The 20,241-nt window shown below is 43.2% G+C and overlaps 1 pseudogene; it reads left to right on the plus strand.

The window, feature by feature from the left end:
• Positions 1 to 14,626: 14,626 nt before the first annotated feature.
• Positions 14,627 to 14,805, plus strand: LOC126424231 (U2 spliceosomal RNA; annotated as a pseudogene).
• Positions 14,806 to 20,241: the final 5,436 nt, after the last annotated feature.

Genomic DNA, 20,241 nt, shown 5'->3' on the forward strand with positions numbered 1-20,241 from the left:
GTACAGACGGCATTCATAAGGAGCCCAAAGAAATCAGTGCGTCGTGCGTACTGTGAACTCGAAATGGCTCCAATGACAATGTGGAAAGTCCTACGACAGAAACTGTCTATGAAATCATTCAAATTGGAGCTAGTGCAGAAGCTCAATGAGGACGACCAAGACAAGCGTTTTGAGTTTTGTTCGCAATTGCAACAACTGAATCAGGATGGGGATAGCATTGTTGATCGCTTGATTTTTAGCGACGAAGGCTGTTTCAACACTAATGGGAAAGTGAACAGGCATAATTGTCGAATCTGGGGTACAAAGCATCCACGCGAATGCATTGAATTTGAGCGTCATTCCCCAAAGGTAAATGTTTTTTGTGCCTTGTCACGCCGAAAACTGTACGGGCCATTCCCCCTCGCCGAGAGCACTGTCACTGGACATTCCTGTTTGGACATGTTGCAGCAATGGCTGATGTCTCAAATGTAATCGGACTCTCCGTTCATCTTTCAGCAGGATGGGGCTCCACCCCATTTTCATGGTGAAGTTCGTGGGTACCTGAAGACGGAGCTGCCAAAGTGGATGGATCAGCCGTGCTACAGAAGGTGACAGCTGTTTCATGAAATGGCCTCCCCGATCACCAGATCTCACTCAATGTGACTTTTTTCTGTGGGGACACATTAAAGATCTGATGTATGTACCGCCTCTACCATGTGATGTAGCAAAGCTCCGGGAGAGAATATGGGAAGCAACTGTCACAGACGATGATTCCACGCTGGGTCGGGATTACCTTATTGACGTCTGTTGGGTCACTCATGGTTCGCATATCGACTATTTGTAAAAAACACTTTCACAGTTTCTCTTCAAAATGTACAATGTTTAGTTCTTGTGCAATAAATAATTGAAAGTGTTCCCGTACTTTACGTACACCCTGTATAATAACAAAATTTTTGTTATAATGTTTTTAGATAAATAAATAATGAACCATGTATGATTCAGAGATTAGTATAAATATTGTCACCTGGCCATTACAGAGACGGGCATGTCGTCGTAAATTGGTGATGTCTCCTGCAATGGATCCAGGTACAGCGAGTAATTTCTCTTTCATAAGAAATCAAAATTTTTATTATCCTGTTGAGTTGCTACTCACTGGTAAGTATTGTTCACGTGCAACATACAGCTTACTCAGGTAAACGATGTCTTGTGTTAATAATATTTTTATTTATCTCAATAACATTTTATAATTATAATATATATTTGTGTTAATAATATTTTTGCCGGCCGGTGTGGCCGAGTGGTTATAGGTGCGTCAGTCTGGAACCGCGCGACCGCTACGGTCGCAGGTTCGAATCCTGCCTCGGGCATGGATGTGTGTGATGTCCTTAGGTTAGTTAGGGTTAAGAAGTTCTAAGTTCTATGGGACCGATGACCTCAGATGTTAGGTCCCATACTGCTCAGAGCCATTTGAACCATTTTTAATAATATTTTTCGTATTTATCTCACTTTTTCCGATGGAAACTGAAACAATTAATAAATAATCGAATTAAAAAGTCCCATTATTAAAGTAAAAACAACAGTAATTTTATGTTTTTATTATTCCCACCCAGTTTATACATAGCTCATCCTTATTGAAGTTAGAACAATACAGAGCTGTTATATACGATTCATTCGTTTACAGAGTTCTGTATTTTGCAGTGTTTCATGCTCAAATATGACTGATGAATGAATAGAACCGTAAACTCGGCTAGTTCGCATTGGGCCCACCAGTTAACACTACAAATGCAGTGCCTTGACCAAAAGGAGAGAACTTGAAGATCATGTTTACATTACCCTACTGCCTTGAACACTGGAACAGAGAATTTGTGAGTGCTACCGTGATGACCACTCACTGGACGGTGCCACATAAGATAAGGAACGAACTTGACCACCGCATGGTAGAGTGTCGTATGGACACTCACAGACCATTTGTAGAGGGAAAAATGCAAACTTTGTGAGTTTATAGTTCTATTCACGCATATATCATATTTGTACATGTAACACTTTTGAAAACGAATGCATAATTCATAGCAGCCCTGTACAATAAGTCGATTTTTTTCTGCTTTCATGAAAAGCTTTGAAAGACCTCCAGTATTAACTTAAACGGTAATGAATTATTTCTTATTCTAGTATTTAACACTGAATATGATTCAGAAATTGATTTCTCTTGCAATCTCTAGAAGTAACTGGTTTTAAAAGGAAAAAGCAGCTTAGATTTATTTTTTAAGGTCTTACTGTTCTGGCGTAACCACAAGCGCCAGAATGAAAAACAGAACGCAGGAGCAGAGAAGGCTGTGAGATGACGTAGGCCAATAGCCCGCTGCCAAGGACCGCGCCGCGCCAGGAGCGCCCTCTACAAGAAGATATCAGTGGATGGCTGTAGACCAGCACTCGCAGAACAGATCGTAGTGATCCATATCAAGTGCTTACTTGGACGTTGTCTACAGCGAAGACTATTTCTGTTTGCATGTCACTTGCGACACCGATGTAACTCCAAAGTTAAGTATTGTCAACCTGTTTTATTGAAATAAAACTACTAAAGTTATTTGCTTGAATTGTTGTTTAGCATTCCGAGAACGCATCACCTCTTAGGTACCATATAAGCGACGAGTAGGCGAGATCCAAACAGCCAAGGTAAAGTGGGAGTGCCAGAGTGTGGGTGGGCGTCAAATATGCTGCTTGTGTGCAAATATGGCTTCGAACCAATCCTGCAATGACCGATGACGAAACGTTTGTTTGCACTAGGATTCTACTTAGATTACCACTGTATAGCTGTCTGTTGACACGCCGACTAACAACTCTCGTAATTTTATCAATCAGTCGCAGGAAAGTTATTACTGAATTTCTTCTTATTTACACATCAGATCGTAACACTCAAAACTTGGTAGGAGAATAAGTACTGTCTGGAGGAGCAAGTGAATTACTTACCCGCGTCCCCCCCCCCCCCCCCTGTTTTTTGCTTGCTTCCTCCACTGTTGCTCAGTTCTCCTTCAGCAGAAGTCAACAAAAATCAGAAGCCTTCGGTAAAACATCGCATTTTGCAGCAATCTCTCGCGGAACTTTACGACATTACAGTACCGCAGCGAAGCAGCAGCAAGTATTTCACTGTTTAACACGTGCGAGATGTGTAGGCGACAACAGTGTGAACAGAGGGCGCTGTTGCCACGTAAACTATTATCAGTAGACATCTGTACCGTAGTACATAATTCAAAGAACCACTGATGTGTAAGCAAGACTCAGAACCAGAAAATATCTTTCAGCACACTCGATAAAGTGTACCACCAAGCTGGTTGCCCCTCGTTGGTACTGCGAGGATTAAACCTTCTATCTTGTTACATTTCGGTCAGTTTTCAGATATCAGCAGCAAGTACGCTTAGACGGTATCCTATACACATATTTTCCATACTTCTTTATTGCTAACAACGAGACGCTGCCGACGATGAAGACGATAGCTGACGGTAATTTAAGCCAGGATAATATTTTATGTGTGTCAGCCAATTTTCACGTCAACTTGAAAGCAGTCTCATCGAGGTGCTATGATAACTCAGTTCGTGCGATGTGAACTGAAAGGTTTTTAGGATACACATATGCAATAAACTTTTCACGAGTAAAAAACCGCGTCGCTTTGTAGGATGTCCGTTATATTCAGGGAGCGTTAGCTCCTTCTTCGCCTTCTGGTGAATTTTTACACTTGGCATTCCTTAGTCATTAACGCGAGGCGGACAGTGGTAGTACTGTGTTCTTTTCAGCCAAATTCCCCATCAGGTTGGAAGTGGGGCAGAAGGAATTCCAGTTGGAAAAAAGTCCCATGTGGTCGTAGGGCGTGTTCTTACAGTGGAATCGACGGACAGCCGGCTTTTACATCCGTAACGGCCGCTACAGAACAAGGCCGCGAGCCTTCCGTATTCACACAGCTGGTACACTTGCATTTCGCCAGATGAGAGGAGAGATTATGATTCTCGAGATTTTATTGGAGTGTGTTGGGTTCCAACTGCGTTTTGCGCAACAACAACCCATAGCGTTGCGCAGGGGTTGGCCAAAAAAAAAAAATGCGAGAAATGCGTGTTTGAACATAAACGCAGGTGTTAACCAAACCTGCATATTGTGCTGTTGTCTTGGACAGCGAACGTCATCTTTGAAACGTCCTCAATGCAAAGGCAAGTGTCAGCCGTGGTCAGAACTTCGTTCTATGTAGCTTTGAGTGGGTTATGTCGGAGCTAAGTGAATTCGAATGAGTTCAAATTGTTGGTTCTCACATGCAGGTGGCTCCCGTAACGAGGGTAGCCGGAGTGTTTGCTGTTTCAAGAGGTACCGTATCGTAGACTTATTTAGCATACAAGGAAAGCGAAAAAACGTTACCTGGTACGTTACAACGCGGACGAAAGTGTTTGTCGAACGATCAAGGCAAACCGTCGCTGAAGAGGACTGTGACGTAAAATAAGAAAAAAACTGCAAAAATTACTGCAGAACTTTCAAGCAAATTTCACCAAGACTACACGAAGGTAGCTCCAGAAGCAAGGAATTGTTGGGCGAGATGGAATTCCAAAATCACTCATCTGTGATGCTAATGTCCCTACCCGTAAAACGTGGTGCCTGGACTGTGGAGTAATGTAAGAAAGTCTTGTTTCACACTGTTCCCAACTTAAGCCCGAGTTTACGTCCCAAGAGTGAAACATGGCGTGACTTCAATGAAGATTTGGATAGCTATATCGCGGTAATACCCGGAATCCAAAGGTTATTCTGCAACGGCGCATTACCGTCAAGGACAGGTGACCATTCTGGCTGTTCAGGTCCATCCCATGGTACAAGGTTTGCCCCCGATGGTGATGCTGCGTTCCATGACCACAAGCCCCTTGTCCACAGAGCTCGCACCGTTCAGGACTGGTTTGTGACCACAAGATGAACCATCACATCTACCTTGGCCAGCATACTCGTCAGGACTCCATATTATTGGGCCTTTGCATGATACTTTGGAGAGAAGTGTGCGTGATCGTAATCCACCCCTATTGTCGTTATCTCGACTTGCCCCTATTTTGCCCGAAGAGTAGTATTAGATTGCCTTCTGTACCGTACAGGACCCGTCTTTATCGATTGTTAGGTGACTGGATGTGTTCTGAATGCAAACGAGTTTCCTGCACCGTGTTACACGTGATAATATGTCGTGTTTTTGGTGATTCCACATTTTCGTCCATCGCTTTTAGTTAACCTCTATGGATTAAATACGATAAACTGATGCAGGTGTACAGTAATACACCGATACAGCACAATTATTGTCTTCAAAATCAACAGGAATACACTCAAGACGTCTTAGAGCTCGATTTTATTTATTTCATCTTTGGTATTCTTGGTGGTCGTAGGTAGTGCCATATTAGTTTGTTACAAGACGAAATTTTCTTTCAGACAAAATGTATAACTTATTTGTCAACCGTTCAGACCAGGGGCATAGCATTCTGAGTTCTTAAGTTGAAATAAAATTCGCTTTCCTCGATGATTCCCAGCAAATTAACGATAAAGTATTTCATTTCTGAAGGCTGCATGCCAGTCCGGGAGTCGAACCTTGGACCTTTTCCTTTCGTGGCCAAGTGCTTTCCTGCTAAATGCAAAGGTTTCAGGTTCGAGTCACACTACAACACAAAGTTTTAGTCTGCCAGTGAGTTTCAAACCAGCGCACACTCCACTGCAGAGTGAAAATTAATTCCACAAATGTGCTGGGCTCGCGATGCCTTAAGCCTTTAAGTGGGGTCGTTCATGAAATTGACCGAAAATGTCAATTTTCAGGTTATTTTTATTTGTTAGTAGACCTCATGGACAATATGTACCCGGAGTTTAAATGATAAAATTACATCAGAAGTGCCTGAAAAGTAATTAAATGTGTGACATGACCTTTCTACCAAGAACACTTTTTGAAGCAAACGATTCCTTGGATTACTTTCAAGCAAATTTGCAAGGGGTACATCCAGAAGACTGTGATATATACTCTTTGGTTTTATTGATCATCTGTGGCTGTGTTTCGTATCTTACAAACATAACAAACCAGGTGCTTTGTTATGAAGAAGCAATTCTTGTTTTGCATTGTGGTACTGAGGGAGATTTACGCAAGTGTTCGATTCTTTTATCATTCAATAATGCCACGGTCAGAAAGAATGGCACATGGTGTCAACAAATGAACAGCCCATTCATCATCTGTGCCACATTAGCTGGTGTAAATATCTAGAAGCTCAGAGGCATAACAACCTCTACATTTACAAGGCGAGGCTTCTAAATTGTACTCTGCATATTGTCAAGCCCATTTACAGGCTTCTGACATCTCCTGAACTTTTAAAGTAGTGTACTCATGAAAAAATCTAGAATCCAAATGAGTCTCTAAATTCATTCATATGCAACGATGCCAAGTTTTCATCTGTTACAGGTTGTCAGAATTGCAGCTTAGATGCAGTTCTTGTATTTAGGAATGGGAACATTGGAAGGACGAAGATATTATAGAGAATAGGCTTAAACCATCGCAGTACCAAGAGGCGGTGGGGGGGGGGGGGGGGGGGAGTAGGGGGACGGGGGGGGGGGGGGGGTACTTTATGCTCACCTTTTGCATTGTGCTAAATTTCACGACTGTATCTTCAGAGTTGTGGATTTGGTGCACCGTTTAAACAATGTGTGTTTTTCGTGAACGTCCCCCTTTAATGAATTATCGGTTAACGGCGGCTTCTCTCTTATCTGTGTCCATTCTGGATAAAAGGGAACTCGTAAATTCATTAAAGAAGCGAAGGAAAATCGCATTTTGCTCTTTTCAGTACTCCCAGACATTGCGTATTTTAATGCTCAGCAGTATTGTTTCTTCCTAGGTTGGTTAGTTGATATGGCGGAGCGGAGCAAACAGCGAGGTCTTCGGTCCCATCGGATTACGGAAGAATGGGGAAGGAAGTCGGTCGTGCCCTTTCATAGGAACCATCCAGGTATTTGCCTGGAGCGATTTAGGGCAATCACGGAAAACCTAAATGATGGCCGGACGCGGGTTTGAGCCGTCGTCCTCCCGAATACGAATCCAGTGTGCTAGCCACTGCGCCATCACGCTGGGTTTCTTATAGGAAAATATCACAGCCAGGTGTAGTTGCCGCAGTTCCCACCAGTATCGCACTTTCATTGCACTGTGTGGATCCAGTGTTATCATCCTACACGCATCGTCGCTTATGTAAATGTAACCAAATAATTGAATATTTGTACAAAGAACAAACATTATCAAAACTTCATCCACTCTCGTTTCCATGTCAGCTACACCTGACGCAAACAAAATAGGAGAAAAAAGTGGTTTTACAAAATATACAAAATGAAAATGGAACGTTACAAATGTAATGAATGATCATTGATTCTTGAGTTAAAACTATTAAACAATGAAAAAGTAAGTATAGCTGCAGATCTGCAACAGTGAAAAAAATATATATTTGAAGTATTACGGAAGCCGAAACACATTTTCGAACAAAATGTTTCCCATTGACTGTTAATGCATTTGGACAAGAATGTCAAAGCCTCCTAACATTTAAATGATCTCAGCACGCAATTTATGCATCCAGATCGACAGCTTTCGCGTGAATGATATGTTATGAAGGCCTCGTTGTTGTTTCGGTTTCATTATCTGTTGCGGAATCCTGTAATAAAAAGAAGCAATATGGCTTATTCTTTTGTGTTTCACCGTGTTAGGACGCACTGGTGAACTTTTATTTCATTTACGCATATTCCGCAATAGATGGTACTTGTTAGGATCTGCCATATTTAGAATACAGACAGAACAGGTTTTGACCTCTTCGACACTGAGCTAGACACGCATAATTGAGTCAATGGCGATAGCGATCTTAACACAGGTCGATTGCCGATCACTACGACGGTTTCTATTTCGGAATTTTTCTTTCTTCATAATGCAACTTACTTGCTTTTTTTTTCAAAACTTCTACATTGTGAAACGTTTCTTCGGCAGAACTTGCAGTGAACTGGCCACTACCGGTAGAAGGCGTACTGTTACGTGAACTGGTTGCTAGGTGGAAGAAAACAGGGTCACTTTCTATATTATTTCTGCGTCTTGTCTTAGCGTTCAGTTCAGGTGGGTTTAGTTCTGTGCCTATTACTTTATTAAGTGAGACTGAAAGTAAATAACACAGCAACTGCAGAAGTTTGGAAAGCCATCAGACTTATGCCCCCCTCCATGAACTGTATTATAACTCTTTCTCGTTTCGATCACGTATATGTAGGAGAAAAATTATTAACGTTAGATTAGCTGGGCCGTTTAACGGACTATGACATTCTTGAGAGAATATGTTGTCTATGTTTTTACGCTGGTTCCTTTCTGACAGCGTGTCTAGACAAACGTGTTAAATTTCAGAGCTGTTCAATAAAGAATTATGATAGTTTTTTCATAGTGTACCTTTAAGCATCCTCATAATTCTGATGCTTCTTCTTAAAATAGTATCCTTTGGTTGCAGTGCACTTGTCCCATAGTTTATGCCAGTCTGCAAAGACATGCGGGAAACCATTTTTTGGAAGTTCCTTCAGAATCTCACTCTCAACCTCCATCATAGGTTTGCAAAATGAAGAGCGAACAGGTAATTCCCCACGCTCTCTCCCACACTACATCACAAAAAGCAAACACAGGGTTGTTCACGAAATTATACCGACCCTTCTGCAGCTCGCTTTATGAATCACTGGCAACGAAGCGTGCAGATACGCCAGTAAATATTTATTTTTCACAAAACGTGTTAACAGATATGAGTTACTAGTAATATCAAGGCAAGAATCGCATATGGATAGAAGTATTCAAACCTCTGCGCACTGGTCAACAATGCTAGAGGGAAATTGATTCTTAGCCATCCTGTACGTCAGCTGTAGCGTTCTTCCGAAAAAGGCAACCTCTCCTACCACGAGTGCTGCTCGCTTTCCAGTTCACAGACATACTACACGTCCCCAGCATTTCCCGTCCAGTTCTCTTATATGGGTAGATAAAATAACTTCACTGAGCTCAAGTTTACATAACGGAGTTATTTTCAGTTTACTAAGTGAGTATTTATTTGCAGTTGTTAAATGGGATATTGTGTAAAAAAGCTCAACAACTGAAGCTGTCACCTGTCAGTCACAATGAAGAGGCTGTCCCAAATGTAACTTGCTGTAAATATGTATTCGACAATATCGACATCAGTATGTCCACTATCAATGGCTGGAATACTTCTCGCAGTTTCAGGCTATCAAATACATCACCCCAGCCTCAGCTCTCTCTACATGTGAAGAGGCCCAGAGGCTTAAACTGGTTCCCCCTGTAACAGACTTAGGTCAGCTAAGTGTTATGGAACTTAAGATATTTCAACACAAGTCAAGCATTGGACTGCAGCAGATTACCGTCCAAGATTTTAAACACGGTCAACCCTGCCCCTTCAGACATATTGACTCCCACCTTGCAAGATATACTGTGGATGTGTGTAAGTACTCCGCTCAGTGCAGTCCACTCTACAAGTGTCATCAATTTCTGAATATAAGAGATTTATGTAGTCTCACAGTAACACAATTAACGGTAATGGAAGTGCAGTAACTTTCTGATCATTCCTTAATTCACCAACAAATGGCTATAACACGGTTACAAGGCCTTACACATGCTGCCAACGACAGACAGCAACAAGATGATACAGATACCCATTAATCCCTTTCCCACAAGCAAATACAGGTTACTGACGACTTATAAATTAAGCACTTCTCGGGCATTTTTATAGGAACGTATTTTACGTAAAAGCTCACTTGACAACTGCAAAAAAGTACTCACTTCATAAACTGAAAACATCTCCACTATATGAACACGAACTCCATGAACTTATTTTGTCTACTTACATAGGAGAACTGGACAAGAAATTCTGGGGAGGTGTAGTCTGTAAGTAAACGGAAAAGCTATCAGCACCTGTAAGATGGTACAACTGCCATATAGGATGGCTAAAAATCAATTTCACCTGTAGCAGCTTGGGAGAGTGCAGAGAGATTTACGTAGAATCTGACAAATGTTTTTTTGTGTTTATTAGCAACTCATATCTATATTCAACGTAGTTCTAACACACTTTGTGTAAAATAATCCCCACCCAGGGAGTGTCAGTATATTATGTCGCCAGTGATACGTAATACTTGTGACGGATCCTGCATTTGCATATTGTGATATAGTGTGACAGAGAGCATGGAGAATTACCTGCTCGCCCTTCATTTTGCAGACCTATGAGTAGTAGGGCAAATTATGTTCTGGCACACTTTTGATATCAAATTAATTACCCCTATAAACTCTGAAATTTCTCTAACCAGCATGTGAGACCCTTCTCTCTGTCCCATCCCCCCCACTGCCACCGAGCCTCATAAATGGCAGGAAACTCGTTCAGTGTGCATTGAGCTGGCAGACTGGGAGGATCAGTGTAGTATGTATATAAACAATTTCACACTGTTTATTTATTTACTTAAACAATTAGAAATGCCACCAGCAGAGGACCGCCCTGGAAATAGTGGGAAATTCGAATTTGTTAGCAGGTATATCAAATTTTATGTACACTGATGTTCAGAGACCAATTGACCCAGTTCACAACACAACCCGAGGATGCTATTGCCTCTCCCCCAATTTTTTTCTTTATTGTACTTCAGTTCCCCATCTGGGGATGGCTGGCAGCAGCATGGGCATTGCTCTTCAACTGAAACACGTTCATTATACAACAGAAGACATTTAAAAGAACACAAAGGAGAAAATGTAGCAGTACATAGATATAAAAAGGGGGTACATTATGGATGAGAGCAGATAAAAAGGGGGCCACTGTAAAATGGAGATAAAAACCTTAAAAAAGTAGTTTACACAGAAAACCACACAGTGTGACAATTAAAAGAACACAAGGCGAAGTGCAGCTGGAGTATAAAAGTTGGAATGGGTGGCATATCACAGAACAATCATGGACAGCAACACTATGTGCAGGTCCAGTACATGATTAAAATCACAGCTCTTGATGTCACTGGAGAACAGCACCAAACACAACACTGCCATAGTACACTGAAGGCAACAAACAAACTGAGAGGATGTGCCAGGGGTAGGGAGACGAGCTAGGAGGACAGAAAGGAGGGATAGGTGGAGCTAGAGGGGAGAGAGGGGGAGACAGGCAGGGGGCTCGCCGAAGAGGATTGGGGGGGGGGGGGAGGGTGGGACAGGGAAACAGCTGAGGAGCAGGTGCAGAGACTCAGAGGGGAAGGAGGAAAAACTGCTCTTGGGGACAGAGAGGAAACAGGGGGGCCCTGGGGAGGGTGGGGGAACAAGACCAGGCTACAGTTTGTAGGAAGGGTAGATGTTATGTTGAAGTTCATGATTCAGGACGAGGAGGTGCTGTAAATTGCCCTGATGAAGAGAGGGAGGGTGTGGAGATGGAGAGGAGGAAGGGATACAGTGATAGAGGCACAGCATTGGTGGGGGGTAGAGGAAGGAAGACGCCAGGGGGTGGGGTGGGGGGATCAAGCCTACAGACAGTGTAAAGGTTGCGGATATGTTGGAGGAAAAGAAGGCAGTGGGGGAAGGGGATGAGGTCATACAGGAGTCATGTGGGGACAGAAGACAGAATGCAAGGCAAAGTACATGGCGTTCTAGGATTTGGAAGGCCTTATAAAAGTGGGGAGGGGCAAAGTTCCAGGCAATGCTGGCATAACAAAGGATAGGATGGATCAGGGATTTGTGGACGGTGGAAGGATGCAATCTCCATGTCTGGCCAGACAGGAGGCAGAGGCGGGAATGGGCAAGAAGGATGCAATCCCCATGTCTGGCCAGACAGGAGTTTCAGGAGGTGGAGGTGGGAATGGGCTTTCTGCTGGATGGTCAGGAGCTGAGTGGTCCAAGTGGGGTGATGGTCGAGGGTGAGGCCAAGGTATCTCAGGGTGTGGGTGAGCTGGATGGAATGACCATAAATGGTGAGGTAGAAGTCAAGGAGACAGAAGAAGTGGGTGGTGCGGCCTATAATGATTTCATGGGTTTTGGAGGGATTGGTATGATGGAACCACTGGTTGCACCAAGTGGTGAACTGGTTAGTGTGGGTTTGGAGGGTGTGTTGGGACCGCTGAAGGGCAGGATAGAGAGCCAGGAAGGCGGTGTCATCAGCATATTGGAGGAAGTGAACAGGTGGGGGTGGCTTGGGCATATCTTCAGTGTACAGGAGATATAGGAGAGGGGAGAAGACAGAGCCCTAGGGGACATCAGCAGTGGGATAAAAGATACAGGTGTTGATATTGTGGAGGGTGACATAGGAACGGACGGCATGAGAAGAAGGGAGTGACCAGATGGACAAAATTGATAGGCTTGAAGAGGAGACTGGGATGCCATATGCGGTCATAGGCATTTTGGAGGTCGAGGGAAACAAAAATTGCAGAGCAATGAGAGTGAAGTTGGAGGGAGAGAAGGTGGACAACGTTAAGGAATTGGTCTTTGGTGGAGAAGGAGGGTCAGAAGCCACACTGGGTAAGAGGGAGGAGGTGGTGTTGAGTAAGGTGGTGATGGATACAATGGGAGAGGATGGATTTGAAGACCTTACTGAAGATGGAGGTGAGGCAGATGGGACGATAGGAAGAGGCGACGGAAAGGGGTTTGTTGGGTTAGAGGAATAAGAGGACATGGGAAGTTCTCCACAGGTCAGAGTAGAATACAGTAGAGAGTACAACGTTGTAGAAATTGGCAAGGACAGTCAGGAAGGAGAAGGGGAATTCTCTGAGGTGGCTGTAGGTGACACAGTCGTAACCAGGGGCCGTGCTGCGTTTTGAGCAGAGGATAAGTTTAATGTCGTGTGCTGTGATTGGAGGGTTTATGTCGGAGGTTGGCAACTGTCCTAAGTACTGGAGACTGGGAGCAAGTCGAGCGACCATGCGTTCTCCATGATGGTGGGGAAAAGGGAATAATCAAAGTGGGAATCATCAGGGATGGAGAAGACCTCAGAAAGGTGGGAAGCGAAGTGGGTGGCCTTACTGAGGTTGTCGGGAAGGGGGCGGTCGTTATGGAGAAGGGGGTAATGGGGTGCAGAATAGGAACCAGTAACGTGATGGAAGGCTGACCAGTACTCGGAGGAGTTTATAGGGAGGGTGGCGTTGAGTCGTGTGCAGGTCTGGCGCCAGTCCAGGCGTTTCTTTGCTGTAATAAGGTTCCAAATGTGTTGCTGTATTTGCCAGTGGCGTTGGAGTGTATCCCCGTCACGAGTGTGCAGGAAGGAGGGAGAGAGGTTGTGGGATTCGCTGAGGAGGAGGAGGAGGAGGAGGACAGCCCGCAGAGGGAGAGTGGGACAGTGGGGGTGGATGGTTTTAGTAGGAACATGGGCCTCCACAGCGTCAGTAATGGCCTTCTGAAGGAAGCACGAGGCGTAGATGATGTCATCAGGATGGAGATAGGTAAGAGGGTTCTCGTGGCTTTTCTTTTTTTTCTTTATTGAGTTTCGATTCCCCCCGAAGGAGGCGGGCTGGCAGCAGCTTAGTATGCCGCTCTTCAGCCTACAGACTTTGTTTTAAAAAGATGAAGATAATAAAGAATCAGGCGATAAAATCGGCGAAAAAAAACCATGGAACTTAAAACATAGAACAAAGGAATGATGATGCTAATAAAATACATATGAAGCATACAGTAAAATAATAGACAGACAATTAAAAAACACGGCGTCAGTCTGGTTTCTGTTCGCAAAAAGACATAAAATTCACACCCAGCGACAGCACGGTTTCTGTTCGCAACACTTTGGAAAGACGAACAACATGCAACATTCACTTGAAACACTGCACTAAAAAGTTCGCAAATATGACAGACCACAGCCGAGAGCATATAGGGGGAAATGGGGCAGATGAAGGGAAAATAAAAAGGGGGGGAAGGAGAGGAAAACAGAAGGTGGGGAGGGGGGAAAGCAGTCGATGGAGGATGAGGACCCATAAGGGAGGTGGGGGGTGCTGGGCATACACGACAGGGAGTGGGGAAGGCAGAGGAGGGGAATACAGAAGGACTCGGGGGGGGGGGGGGGGAGAGAAAGGAGGTAGGGAGAGGTTAGATGGGGCTCGTGGCTTTAATCTCTGTCTCTATTTACAGGACTCGTGTAGCAATATCATTTGGGAATGAAATACGCTTATATGTATGTACGAGTTGCAAGTTGCTTTCTATCCAATAGAAACATGGGAATTATATCACACAAATATTTTTACAAATGTAGCACTCAATATCTTGCTCGAACATGACATATCAAAACGAAAACAAAACTGACTAGTCACCTCCAGTCTAGTCCAGCGTATTATGCAGCTGGGAAGCTACCAGTAATGGCAGGCTTAAGGTGTGACTGACCCCCTCGTCACAACTCCTGCAGCTGACTTTGGCACAATGCAGCGCGACTTGGACTAACTGCAATTTCTCCCCTGACATAGAGCACTCAATTTAAAAACCTGAAACAAGGATGTTGTTTTGTGAGCACACCTCGAATTTCTCATACAGAATGAAGATTACTCCCGTTTATATGAGTTACTTCCGAAGAAAGAATAAATCTAATTATACACACTTTCTCACATCGCTAAAGTATCGTTACTTGTTGTGGAAATCCTCTACAACACTATGGCATAGAGTATATTTCCTATAAGTATATTCTCATCAGGTAAAAAATAATATCTTTTTCTAAACAGCTAAATATCTGCTACGTCCTGCATCACAGGACTAGAATATTAAAGTCATTTTTGGTTTATGACAAAGAGCTAATAGCATGCTCTACCTCTGTCACACGATGCCTCCTCACTTTCGAACTCTCTTAAAGTAAACAAAGGCTCTCAAGCTAAGAGCACAGAGACATTGTTAGTATCAGATCTGTATTATGTATCACTTAATAAATCCAATAATAACCCTCCCTCTGTAGGTACGAGATTAAAATTTCGTTAAAAGATTTCGCCACAACGAAAAACCGCTTGATCATCACTCCAGCTCTTGAATTATACCCGTGGCAATCATGTCCTCACTTCCACTTGCCAGCGGCACGTCACTGACTTCAAATTGATAGGCTAATTAATTAAAGTGATCATGACACTCTATTTGCATAGTGAGTAATTTTTTTGCTGCAGTCGGATTACACTCGCCAGGTAACCGCTACAGTTTCTTCTGTGACACCTCTGGAGGCTTCCACAGGCTAGGTAGTCACTTCCTTCAATACCAAAACGGGTGACATATGTCGTCAAATAGCTGAACAGATTGAACACTGATTTCGTTCTGTATCTCAGTTGCCTTCTCATGCTAGTGGAAGTAAATTACTTATGATTGTGGCATACGGCTCCTGAACTAATCCTCCTGAAAAACCTATAGAATATTTCACTCTCTTCTCCATACCCATTAAGCCTCCGCCAATGGGTCACATGTGAAGAGAAGACACCGCCACTACTGGGTCGTGAACCTTTCCCCATGTGTCAGGGCTGTACCACTCCTGGCCGGCAACCCACTGCTCGCCGTGCTGGACAGCTGTTAATGATTTCAGACTCGCAAAAGTTGTCCTGTCCTTCTCGGAAGGACCGGGCGCTTAAATGTCGCTGGAGTAAATACCAGGATGTCGAATACTATGCTCCCCCTCATAACTCCTGCAAACCGAAACGTTCTGAGATGTATTTTCGAAATATCCCAGAAAGGCTGACGCAGTGAGCAATAACAAAATACGTGGCTGCTAACTGCCACATTCTAAATGAGTACGAGAGTACAGCGCCAGGTTACCCTCAGAATTCCTATTGGCTCCCACCAAATTAGTGGGCCGATGCTTTGAGAACTCCCTGGAGGGAATGCAACAATCTTTTCCAGGAACACTATTGAGATCCAAGTTTTGAAGATGAATGCTGAAGGATTCTACTGCTACCAACATACATTTTGCTTACAGACCACAAAGATAACATAGGAGAAATTAGAGCTCATATGGTGACGTATAGATAGTCTTTTCCTCCCTTGCAAGTGAAATAGGTAAGGAAATGACTAGTAGTGGTTCGGGGTATCCTCCGCCACCCACTATACAGTGGCTTGCAAGGTGAACATACAGATGCAGATGTAAATTTAATCTACCTATTAAGATGTCAGTCATCCATTTATAGGCACACAAAACTCCCAGAACTCCCGAGAAAGCAAAAGATGGAACTTCTGCTGCTCATCGTCTCTCTGTAGAGACCTTCGTATTAGCCCCTAATTTTCTCATTGCAGTCACTTTACAAGATGTATGTGAGAGGCTGTAATATTTTTGCCTCCTATACTTAGAAGAAACGGTACAGATCTCACCTATCAACTCCCCTTTCGTCAGATTATAGCATTTGAGTCGACATGATTTCAACGAGTAAGTGATTTCTCTCATCAAGTCACAGGCCACTGCGAATTATCTCAAAATACCGTAACGTTCTGACAGCATTGTTCGATTAGTTAGAACAGTGTCTAGTCCTTGACCTGTCACTGACTAGGTATAAATCTATCACAACGAGAAAAATAGCACACTAACACACAAGAGGAAATTCACAACCATGCAGAGTATATATGGACTGCAGAAAGAAATTCAGAAGCATAATACCTACAATTCATCGATATCGAATGACTGTCTATAAACACTCCCCTGTACCTCACCCAATCTCCTTTATCGCATTCCTATGATTATTCCACTAGAAACACGATAGTGTATTGTGTCCAAGTCTTTGTTGACAGCAGTTTCTCTCTCTCTCTCTCTCTCTCTCTCTCTCTTTCTCTCCTCATTATTTTTGTAAGACTCAACAGAGTAAAACTATAAACTATAAAAGCTTCTCTAACATCACCTGAAAGGGGGCTCAATAAGATTTTACTACCTCACTCTTCTGATACGTAAGGAAACAAATACCGTCTGCATGTTGACATCGACCCCATGTGGTGATCCCATTATATATACATTTATTGGTCCACTGGAGCAGGCAACCACCGATCAAAGTCGCTTCGACAGACCTATGTAAAGTCGCCTGTACTGGAGGAAGATCATATCGATTATCAATCACAAGAAGAGGGTTCTTGTGTTGTTGTTTCATAAGCAGTTTGATACATTGTTTTTTACTGTAGCATATCGAAGCAGTGTATAACTAGAGCTGTGTATACAGCCTTACATTTTGTTCAGGCTCTGTGTCAGGTGCTCAACTGACATTAACATATTTCGGTCCACTGGCTCTTAGAGGAAGCTGGACATTGCACGATGTGAACTATGCTGCTCGCACATCACAAAGGGTGGCTGAAATAAAAGACAGAGGTGGTGTTTCTTATTGACAAAACCGAGTGAGGTGGCGCAGTGGTTAGCACACTGGACTCGCATTCGGGGCGCGGGATTAGCAGAGCGGTCTAGGGCGCTGCAGTCATGGACTGTGCTGCTGCTCCCAGCGGAGGTTCGAGTCCTCCCTTGGGCATGGGTGTGTGTGTTTGTCCTTAGGATAACTTAGGTTAAGTAGTATGTAAGCTTAGGGACTGATGACCTTAGCAGTTAAGTTCCATAAGATTTCACATACATTTGAACATTTTTGAACCCTGATCCTAATCACTGGGTTCTTTTGTCTGTGGTCAGTTCTCAGACCCCTAACGAAGGATAGGTGTTATATTTAGAAAGAAAACGGCATGATACTAAGCAAGAATCACGAACATCCCGGCTGTCCACTGCACTGATTCCATGTCTCCAATGTTACCATATCACTTTCTGACACTGACCCAGACTGCTTAATGAGAAGCACGCACGTGGAGAACTACAAAATAGGTAAAGTACCCTATTATTTCTACGACCTTTCTCCGCTTGGAAATTAATTCACCCATTCCGTCACAACTGACTGAATGCACAACACGAATCCTTTCTGCAAAATATAGTAATACCCCACGAACCCTCTTCAAGTAAAGTTTGCAGGATAGCCGTTATGAAGCGGAGTATAGTTTTGGTTACTCAGACACTAAGTGACGTTGTACTAACAGCGGCTACAGTAGTTTTTATTATTACTTTAAATTTTAATTGGCAATCTGTCCAAGTTATCCTGGTAACGTTCGGATGTACTGTTAACTGGCAATACCTTACCACACTGCTGTCTCTACCAAACACCAGTGTCTAATTTTTGTTCAAAAGATCTGCAACCATACGTAACTCCTGTTTCCTCAGACAATGACTCAAGGCATTACCAATAGTGACAAAACCGATTTAGCTATTAAATGGACTGATGAAAGTGAATTACGTGACCATAACATAGTTATCATAATCATCTAGACCTTTTTTTTTTAATTGTGGTACTCAGCTGCACCAGTCACGTTGTTTCGATATGTTTTCTCATACCAGCTACACACCTTCCACTGTAACGACCTTTCGATCCAGAAAGTAACTTTCTTGTTCCATCCATCATCCATTAGCCTGGCTGTACTTTCCATTCATCTGCATTTCATTTTCATTGTGGTCGCTATCACGTCTTTCAATCCAGGCTATTATTAAGTATTAAATATCCCATTATTTGTGATAAGCGAGGCTGGCAACTGACTGCAGCGCAGTATCTCTAAATATCACTTCATGGTATAATCTACTGTCATCATCACTCTTTAATCTTGCAATGATTGCATTGATATTTTACGGTACTGCACTGGAACTGAAGGCTCGAAACACATAGCGTAAACACTCTGCGTTACGTTAATAATTACAGATTTATTATTTATGTTTTCCTGGTGAAATGTCTGATATACTTTGAACTATATTCATGTACTTTTAATCGACATTTTCAGTTCTAATATGCGTATGAAAGTGACAGTGATGTATTCCAGGCAGCTTTCTAATCCAGGAATTCCCGGCCTGAGTCACAATAAAGGTGTGGGCAGACGCGGCTGAGCTCGCTGCATAAATCCAGCCACAAAGCGACTCTTCCATTAGGTGATTAGTGGACCAATTTCACGCCACGCCGGATTCATTATTAGCGAATAAGCCAGTGAGGTCGCCCGTACGCCACACCTCTGTAAGCGAAAGTTACAGCTTCACGGCTAATTGGTAGTTACAGCTTAGCTGTTCAGGCGGGAGGCCGGGGCAATGCCACCAGCGTTCTCAGCGACCTTTTGTTCTCAAGAGAACATAAGAGTTCACCACTTCTTTATGTCATCCGTTACTAAGTGCTTGTTGTTGGCTTATTCCTAACGAGATGACAGTCAATTACGCGACTGCGTAAACAGTTCTTCCGGAGCGACACTATTCAAATATCGAGAGGGTCGATTCCGTCAGCCTGCCTACAACTCTGATACTGTCTTTCACATAGACGAGATTCATCTTATTACTTTGCTGAAAATACATACCATTATATGACACTAGAAACAGTAGCGGTAAGTGAAAGCTGTAGAACCGGAAAGAGCGTTAGCAAATTTTAATTAGAATAGTATTAATTATGCCACCTAGATCGGTTAATGATTCTTATTTATTACATCCTTTCATGTAAGATGTTTCGGACTCAAACTTAGAATTTCTCAAACAGACTTCATTGTCAGTATACAGGGCTAATCTTCGGATCCAAACTTGGAATTTTTCAAAGAGGCTACAGTTGCAATATACAGGTCCACCACAAACGACTCATTCGTTTTCAAAGTTCTACATTTTTCAAGTATTACATCTACAAATGTAACTGATGCACGAATAGAACCGTAAACTCACCGAGTTTGCACTGTGCCCACCAGTCGGCGTTACGAGTGCAGTGCCTTTACAAAATGGATAGTTTCATCACCACAAAGTGAGAGTGTGGGGGCACTGAAAATCCTCAGGGAATTGTGACGCATGAACGATATTCGCCGAAGGTTAACGTTTTGTGTGCAGTGCCACAGATGAAGCTGCATAGGCATTCTTTCCCCCTGTGAGAAGACTGTGACAGGTACCTCTAATCTTGAAATGTTGCAGTAGTAGTTGTTTCCACAGCAGGCTGCTGATTCCGAGAATGTCATCTTTCAACAAGACGGGGCACCCTCTCACTGGAGCATCGATGTCTGTCACTTTCTGAACGACGAACTTCTGCAAACCTTAATTGTGCGTAGTGGCGAAGATGATGTGCCTTTAATCCCTTCGACCCCCATGTGGCCTAACCTAATGCCTCGTCTGTTTTTCCTTTGACAGTACGTTAACGTCAGCAATACATATGTATTTTCCATAACTCGCATTACCAAATGCGGGCCGGTGGAGGGTAATTTATGCTTACCCTAAGAAAAGTTTAAAATTCGTTAAT

Source organism: Schistocerca serialis, chromosome 1 (assembly GCF_023864345.2).
Source record: "Schistocerca serialis cubense isolate TAMUIC-IGC-003099 chromosome 1, iqSchSeri2.2, whole genome shotgun sequence".
Classification (NCBI taxonomy): Eukaryota; Metazoa; Arthropoda; class Insecta; order Orthoptera; family Acrididae; genus Schistocerca; species Schistocerca serialis.